The sequence below is a fragment of the Rhinichthys klamathensis genome, unplaced genomic scaffold (assembly GCF_029890125.1).
Source record: "Rhinichthys klamathensis goyatoka isolate OS25496 unplaced genomic scaffold, OSU_Roscu_1.1 h1tg000387l_1, whole genome shotgun sequence".
NCBI classification, from domain to species: domain Eukaryota; kingdom Metazoa; phylum Chordata; class Actinopteri; order Cypriniformes; family Leuciscidae; genus Rhinichthys; species Rhinichthys klamathensis.
This window is the reverse complement of record NW_026606891.1, coordinates 1,767,271-1,776,443: the sequence shown is the minus strand read 5'-3', so window position 1 is coordinate 1,776,443 and position 9,173 is coordinate 1,767,271.

Genomic DNA, 9,173 nt, shown 5'->3' with positions numbered 1-9,173 from the left:
CTGGCTCTAGCCTCATTGTATAGATGTCTGCGGTCAGAAACTGTATGAAAAGAGTCACTATGTAGTCTGGCATCACATCTGCCACGCTTGACCCCATGTGACCCCCAGACACATTCTTGGGAAACTGAAACAATGGGTTGAATAAAGAGAAATTTGGCGTAGCGTTGGCTGTCAAATGTTTTTAGTTTTTTATCCACACAAAAACAGTGACAAATAAGACAAGGTATTAAATTGTTTGCAAGTTAAAGGGATAGTTCGGCCAAAAATGATATTTAAACCATGCATTACTCACCCTAAAGCCGTTCGAGATGCATATGTCAATCTTGTTTCAGACGAACACATTTTCAGTTATTTTAGAAAATGTCTTAGACCCTTCAGTGGATATAATGTGAAGCAATGGGGTCCACCTCCTTCAAGTCCCAAAATGTGCATATATCCTTCACAAAAGTAACCCATCCGGCTCCAGGGGGATAAACGAAGGCCTTCTGAGGGTAATCCGTGCGGTTTTGTCGTAAAAATATACATATTTAAAACTTTATAAATGAAATTATCTGACTTCCGGCAACGATCGACGCGCGTCCACGGGTGATGGAAGTCGGCGTACGAGGTAGGACGTAGCGTCGTGACGTAGAACGAACGCGCCCGCGCAGCCAGAGAGCAGAGCAAAACATCACCCGTGAACGTGCGTCGATCGTTGCCGGAAGTCAGATATTTTCATTTATAAAGTTTTAAATATGTATATTTTTACGACAAAACCGCACGGACTACCCTCATAAGGCCTTCGTTTATCCCCCTGGAGCCGGATGGATTACTTCTGTGAAGGATATATGCACATTTTGGGACTTGAAGGAGGTGGACCCCATTGCTTCACATTATATCCACTGAAGGGTCTAAGACATTTTCTAAAATAACTGAAAATGTGTTCATCTGAAACAAGATTGACATATGCATCTCGAACGGCTTGAGGGTGAGTAATGCATGGTTTAAATATCATTTTTGGCCGAACTATCCCTTTAAGTCAAACTCTATTTCATGTGGCCTTTAAATTACAGTTTAAAAGTTTAGGGTCAGTAAGATTTTTTAAAATGTTTTTACAAAGAAGTATTTTATGCTCTTAAAGGCTGCATTTGCTTGATCAAAAATAGTAAAAAATAATAGTAAAATAGTAAAAACCAGTAATATTCAAATTTAAAATTTGAACCACTGCTGTAGAGCACTGCATAATCTGTTATAGATGGCCATGAGAATGGTGTTCTCCCTTATCTGTGCACGCCACCCACCTCTTCTGCGTTCTCACCTACCTGAACACAGAGAGGGCAACAGCGGGTGTGAGGACACGCATAGCTTAGAAAACACGTCATTTTTCACAGTTTTAACGCAAGTCTAACACGGTGGCCTGCTCATTAGGAGAACATAATTAATCGCCATTCACTTTCAATAAATTGGACAGGCAGCTCGCATTGATCCCTGGAGCCTCTAAGTCTCGACTTGGGGAAATTTAATACCCCCAATGGAGAGTGAGAGAGGGAGAAAGAGAATGTTCATGATTTGTTAGACAAGGATGCAGAGAGAACCTGATCTAACCCCATTTAAAGACGTTCTCATTAATCAGAGCATAAATCCGGCGCGCTTAGGCTGCAGACAGTGTTAGCGGTGTCACATTTTAAAGGACAACATTCCCCTCTGAGCAGAATTATAGTTATTTCAGGTTCAAGCATGAATCGAAGGCTTAGAGATTACAGCTCATTAAAGCAAACCAAACAGGGCCTGTGATGCATGGTGTATTGAAGGGGTTTTGCTTGATTTTGTGGTGGTTGATAAATCAGAGCATGGCTTGAGAGACTCATTTGATACCACATTAAGAAGGGAAATTGTTGTGCGGCGCATCGCATGTAGCGTTAATCCATACATCCGCTAAGAGATGCCTGGATCTGTTTCATAAAGACAGCTACATTTATCCAGTGGAGAAGTTGAGTCTCGAACACACACACACACACACACACACACACACACACAGGCATGCCGAGAGGACTTTTTTTTTCTAGAAATTTAGCAAATCTTGAAAATACTCCCCTACTTCGTCCCAGGGTTCCTGATGTATTCGGTGGGATTATAGATGCAGGACGTATGTGTGTTTGTGAGTGTGTGTGTGTCTGCATGAAGCTCTGCTGCACGGTTGGCTGTATTGAAGATAAGCTGCTTTTCTTGATAGCGTTCTATCCTGCTTTAATTACCGAACTCCTGAGGCTGCGGACGGCTGGTCTGCAGTCTGTAAAAACAGGAGTGGCTCTGCACTCTAATCTCAGGACTAAAGAGACACTGAACTGCACTGGCCAACTGTACTGAACTGCCCGACACACTATGAACCTGGCTTGATTCCGCAAACAACTAACTCTTCGCTAAGCCCCACTTTACAAATGTTATGTGTCAAACAAGCTTTTGTTATTGTCTTATGCAAGTCTAAGGAGTATCTCTGTGTTTGGATAGTTTAAATACAATTTTATGGAAATTATATAAAAAATATGGTAAAAAGTTGTTGTCAGGTCACTTACAAATGGTACACTGAAAGAATACAAGTGCTATTTTTTTTCCCATTGTCATCATTCCCAAAAATGTATAACATTTGTTCCAATGTACATTAATGTTACTAATATAGCACCATTTAATAAACATACTGATTCAGGTCATTGAGCTAAAGATTTATAGTGAGGACTATAGTGAATACTTTGTAGAAAAGTTTAGGTTTTCTCATTATCAGTTTGTAATCTCTTTCAAATGAGGCTTTCCTCTTTTCACTTGACTGTTAGAGAAGCATTTGCTTTGATTCTGATTCGCCATCTTTGCAGTTTATAATTATGATAATGCGTAATTTAACAATTTACTTAAAGCTGCAGTCCGTAACTTTTTTTTGTGTTCAAAATTAAAAAAATATATATTTATTTTTGTCTCATCCTGATTCACTACAGTACACCTAAAATAAGTGTTTATATTTGGACTATTTTGGACTGCTACAGAGTAGCCCAGTACCTGCATGACTCGTCATAGACATAAACAGAGAAGTAGCTCCGGCAACAATGTTCTACCGCAAGACGCATGCAGTTCTGTTTATTAACCACTAGAGCGCCAAAAGTTACGGACTGCAGCTTTAAAGACAACTGGCAAGTAAAAATGCATTGTGATGTCGTAATTTATTCCATTCCAAAAAAAAAAAAAAAAAAAAAATCTAATCAATGTTTACCAAATATTATTTACATTTTATTGATAATCACACTGTTCATGGAAATGTCAGTTAAAACAGGGGGCGGAGCATAGCAAATCATCAATTCACATGAATCGTTGAAACAATATGAGTTGTCTTTGTTAGAATCAGTAGCAAAAGTGTCAAATGCTCTCTTAGTAGTGTTTTATTAACAAAGTTTGGGAGAAGCAAGTTCAAATGATCCTCGACAGTTTTTTTTTTCTGCATCCCATTTATCTGATTATTTGTGAGTGTGGACTCGTGAACATTACCTTGTATGCACTGCATGTTTTATCTCTTGAATTGGCCTGACAAATGCAGTTTCCTGTCGTGTGAAGACCTGAACATTTTCTGTTGAAACAGGAAATTTGGGCGCCACTCTTCGTAGGACTTAAAAATAAGCAATGGGCTTTTGTTATTTCACACCCATGCTCCTTGCTAATTGGCGAATTTGATTGGACAAAAATCAGGTGTGTCATCAATGTTTTTGCTCAATGTTCAATATTTTTGATCCATTTAAGAGAAAGATTGCACATTTTAAATGAGTTTAGTGCATACTTTGTAAGCAAGTTTTGATGTGCTTTTTTCAGAGGCATGTGGTGTAAAAACTTTCTTCTAGCAAAAATCCTTTGGGGATATTTTAAGGAAGGGGAAGAGCACTTAGATCTCTTTCTTTCTGTGTGTGTGTGTGTGTGTGTGTGTGTGTGTGTGTGTGTGTGTGTGTGTGTGTGTGTGTGTGTGTGTGCGTGTGCGCGCGTACATTACGGTTGCCTCATGGTTGTCATGAGGGGCTGCAATTTCTACCCTTGGGAGAATTTCTTTCAGTTCAGTTTTTCTCTCAGCTAGTCTTATTCATTGTACCTCTGACTCCTTTATACATTTACACTTTCTCTCTCTAACTCACACACACTAAAACACTTTGTCTCACTTACTTTTCTGTCAAGAATTTTGACATTTTCATTTCTGCAGCCTTTCTCTTTGACTATCAGCCTCCTCCATTCAGCCTCCTCATTCTAGTGGCCTGTAATGCCCCAGGCTCACAGAAGACTTTCATCTTTGCCCAACTAAAATCCTTATTTTCAATCATGTTTGTATTCGTATTTCAGCTTTTAGTCACACAGCGCTCATGCTCTTCCTTTGTGCACATATGGCTGTTTTGACTTTGGTTACAATCATGACCCAAAGGACCATAAGGTTACAAGGTTGTGTGTGTTTTGTGCCTTCAGTGATTTGCCCCAATTACCCACTGCCAAACAGGATGCCACCCAAATGACCTCTGTCCGCTCTAGAGCTGCCACTAGATTGGTTGTTGCCAAGCAACCATTAATAAAGTGGTTCTCAGTTTGTGTCTGTGAAAGGTGCAAAATAAATTTTTAGTGTGACACTAAATGTTGGGCTATACAGCAGCTCATTGATTGGCACTTTTTTTCTGGACTTGTTCTCTGAAATTCATATTTTACATTTAACAGCACCTTTTTTACCAAAGTGACTTACATATTCAACATACGATTTTTTATTTTTATTTTTGAGAAATCTAACAGAAATTTTAAGCTATTATATTGCACTTTTTTTTTTATTCGTTTCTCACAGCACAACAAAGAGATTTAACCCACGAAGAGCTCAACTAAAAGTTATTTTAAAAGTATTTCACTAAAAGTAATAATAATACAATTTTTGCTATAATATTTATAAATATTGTTTATAAATAATATTTTTTTTAGTTTGTTTAGTTTAAGTATTAATTTTGTTATTTTCATTTGTCATTTATATTAGTTTGTGTTGTTGTTTTATCTAAATTATTTGTATTTTATTTTATCTTTAGTCATTTTGTATTTCAAATTAAACATTCAATTTCAGTGTAGTTTAAGTTAAAGTTTTCATGATTTTATTCTTATTTCAGCTTTCAATTATTAGAAACTAATGAATTTCAATTAATCAAAACTATTTAAATTGTTTAGCTTTAGTTTACAATGACAACACTGGTTCACAAAAACACACAAAAAACAGGCCAGTTGAAAATGCATCCTGTATTTTCTATTGTACTATTGTGTACAAATCCATCTGATGACCATTGCATGTGCATGCCCTCATACTCCAAACCCATGAACAAAACCATGTTAAGTAATAAAAAAAAAACTTGACCCAGACTAAACACAGGTTCACTAGCAACAGGGATTTGTGGTGACTGCAATATTGAAGAACCACCACTCTATTTGATATGACATTCTTTTCTGATTTATTTTTATTCACACATGATTTTTTCATAGCACATTAATAATCATAGCAATAAACAGAACAGATTGTACGCATGAAGCCGTGCTGCGGAGTACTGAGCTTGTACTTCCTCATCTTTGTTCTCAGCAGCAGTGGTTGAACGTCTGGACTCCAGACATTGTGTGGAAAGGAAGGGAGGAAAGGTGGAAAGGAGGGAGGAAGGGGTGGGGTGGGGGTGGGGGGGGGGGGCACTGGGAGTGCACTGGTAAACTGTAACCCCGGGTAACAGGATGAGTGTTTAGTCCAGTACTGGAGCTGCGGTCACCGTAGACATAGTGTCATGATGTTCTGCTCTGTGGTCGATTTGGTTCAGCCATCAGCATCAGAAGCCTGTCAGACAGCAGGAAATTACTAACATTGGTGAGGAAGGTTTCCATGTGACCCTCACAGTGACATTCCTGGATATTGATAACATCTGTGGGAGCAGAGAGAGATTCTGTTGGACATGTCATATAATATGACATCAAAATATCTGATGTTTTGTGTGAGTTGGCAATCATTGCTATCTCATATGCAAGACATGTGTGCCATGTCCACTGCTAATTTAAAAGAGTTGTGCCACAGACAGTGTGTGCAATGTGTATGTTTGTCTCGCTAGTGGTTAACTTTTGTTGTGAGTGAGTCTGATCAATGTATGACCAGCTGCATCCATGAAGCCAAACATGCAGGGAGAAGATTAATCACCTTCCAGTTGTAAACATCTGCACACAGCAGCAGTCCTTACTAGTCAAACATGTGTAAGGGACATCAGGGTTAATGTTTTCTTTACTTTTCTATATATATATATATATAAGGTTAGTTCCAGTCCTTGATTCTGATTGGTCAATAGCTTATATATATATATACACTACCGTTCAAAAGTTTGGGGTCGGTACGATTTTAAATACTTTTAAAAGAATTCTCTTCTGATAACCATGGCTGCGCTTATTTGATTAAAAACACAACAAAAATCAGGTATAGTATTAAATATTATTCCAGTGTAAATCAGCTGTTTTCTGTGTGAATATATAGTAAAGTGTAATTTATTCCTGTGATCAAAGCTGAATTTTCAGCATCACCAGTGTCAGTGTCTTCAGTGTCAAATGATCCTTCACAAATCAGTATAATATGAGGATTTGATGCTCAAGAAACATTTATTATTATTATCAATGTTGAAACAGTTGTTGGTCTGTCAGTTGTACAGTTTTTTTTTTTTTTTTAGGATTCTTTGATGAATAGGAAGTTCAAAAGAACAGCATTTGTTTGAAATAGAATCTTTTGTAACATTATAAATGTCTTTACTGTCCTTGATAAATAAAAGTATTGATTTCTTTCCTCCAAAAAATAAAAATAAAATTCTCACTGACCCCAAACTTTTGAACGGTAGTGTATATATATATATAGCTAAAACACGGCTATGACCACTTCACCAAACGGTTATGTATCACTACACAACAACCACTCTTAGCAACTTAAACTGTTTGTTTAAGCTTATAGAGTAGAGTATTGTGAGAGATTGAGTAAGCGAGTGTACCTGCATTTACTCTACTGTCATTTTCCTTCAGGTCAGTCCTATATTCGTAATAAAAAATCTGTTGAATATCCGCAGTGATATCTTGTCCTTTTAACAGTTAAGGGTTTTCGCCGTGCCCGCTAGTCATTTGTCAGTTGCGTCTTGCTTTTCTGTGTTCACAAGTTACAGTCCTTTCAATATAAAAGTCTTCTCTACTGACTGACCCACTCATAAAGACTTTGCCGCCAGCTAATGGCGAAATAATGTAACTTCTGCTGTTGCTGTTAACGGTCAGGGACTATTTTTTTGCAGCGGAAGGAATGCTTTTAGTGATTTTTCTTCATGAAAGTTGCATTGATAAATCTTTTTTTTTTTTTTTTGCTTTAATTTGTATTGTGTGGTAAGTCCGCTTCGCATCGTGCCTAACAACGCCCTAGCAGTGACTTATTCACGATACAGCACAGCCTCTCGTACCTTATTGCTTAAATACACTCACCTAAAGGATTATTAGGAACACCTGTTCAATTTCTCATTAATGCAACTATCTAATCAACACCAATCACATGGCAGTTGCTTCAATGCATTTAGGGGTGTGGTCCTGGTCAAGACAATCTCCTGAACTCCAAACTGAATGTCAGAATGGGAAAGAAAGGTGATTTAAGCTATTTTGAGCGTGGCATGGTTGTTGGTGCCAGACGGGCCGGTCTGAGTATTTCACAATCTGCTCAGTTACTGGGATGTTCACGCACAACCATTTCTAGGGTTTACAAAGAATGATGTGAAAAGGGAAAAACATCCAGTATGCGGCAGTACTGTGGGCGAAAATGCCTTGTTGATGCTAGAGGTCAGAGGAGAATGGGCCGACTGATTCAAGCTGATAGAAAAGCAACTTTGACTGAAATAACCACTCGTTAGAACCGAGGTATGCAGCAAAGCATTTGTGAAGCCACAACATGCACAACCTTGAGACGGATGGCCTACAACAGCAGAAGACCCCACCGGGTACCACTCATCTCCACTACAAATAGGAAAAAGAGGTTACAATTTGCAAGAGCTCACCAAAATTGGACAGTTGAAGACTGGAAAAATGTTGCCTGGTCTGATGAGTCTCGATTTCTGTTGAGACATTCAGATGGTAGAGTCAGAATTTGGCGTAAACAGAATGAGAACATGGATCCATCATGCCTTGTTACCACTGTGCAGGCTGGTGGTGGTGGTGTAATGGTGTGGGGGATGTTTTCTTGGCACACTTTAGGCCCCTTAGTGCCAATTGGGCATCGTTTAAATGCCACGGCCTACCTGAGCATTGTTTCTGACCATGTCCATCCCTTTATGGCCACCATGTACCCATCCTCTGATGGCTACTTCCAGCAGGATAATGCACCATGTCACAAAGCTCGAATCATTTCAAATTGGTTTCTTGAACATGACAATGAGTTCACTGTACTAAAATGGCCCCCACAGTCACCTGATCTTAACCCAATAGAGCATCTTGTCCATATTTGACCCAAACATGGGTTGAAACAACAACATTTTATACCTATATATAATGCAATTGTGATATGGCAAAATTGAAGTCTTGATATTATACAATATTTATGTAATATTTTGAAAGAAACTGGATTTATTCAGTTTGAGCTGAACTAAATAAAAAATTATGAAAAGTCTTCTGTCTCAATATAATATGTTCATTATTTTTTGGGGTCTTTTACCGCAAATGGGTTGCTGCGTAACATTTAAAATTACATATTCAAAATTACATTTTCAAATTCCTCTTTATTATTCCGTTTAATTAAATTACCTCAAAATTTTGCAATGCATGAACCTGCAAGGTTTTGCAGGTTCTGTGGTTCAATGTTTTGGGGGAAGAAGTCCAAAGAGACTTTTCCCTTAGGCATCCTGTAGCCCTGTTGTACACTATACAAACATGTTCACCTCATTCTACTCAGCATGGATTCCAGCAGTGTTGCTTTATTAAAAGCCCTGATTGGGTGAGATGGGAGAGGCTGTCCAAGACGGATTTTATTTTTGTTAATCTATATTTCCTCTGTCAGAGCTGTAACTGCAGGTCTGGGCTGTTGTCAGAGCATAGAGCAGCTGACACTTCTGGTATTGTGCTCCTCTCAATGGGGCGAAATCAGTCAATAGCGCTCGCCAAATATTACCCAG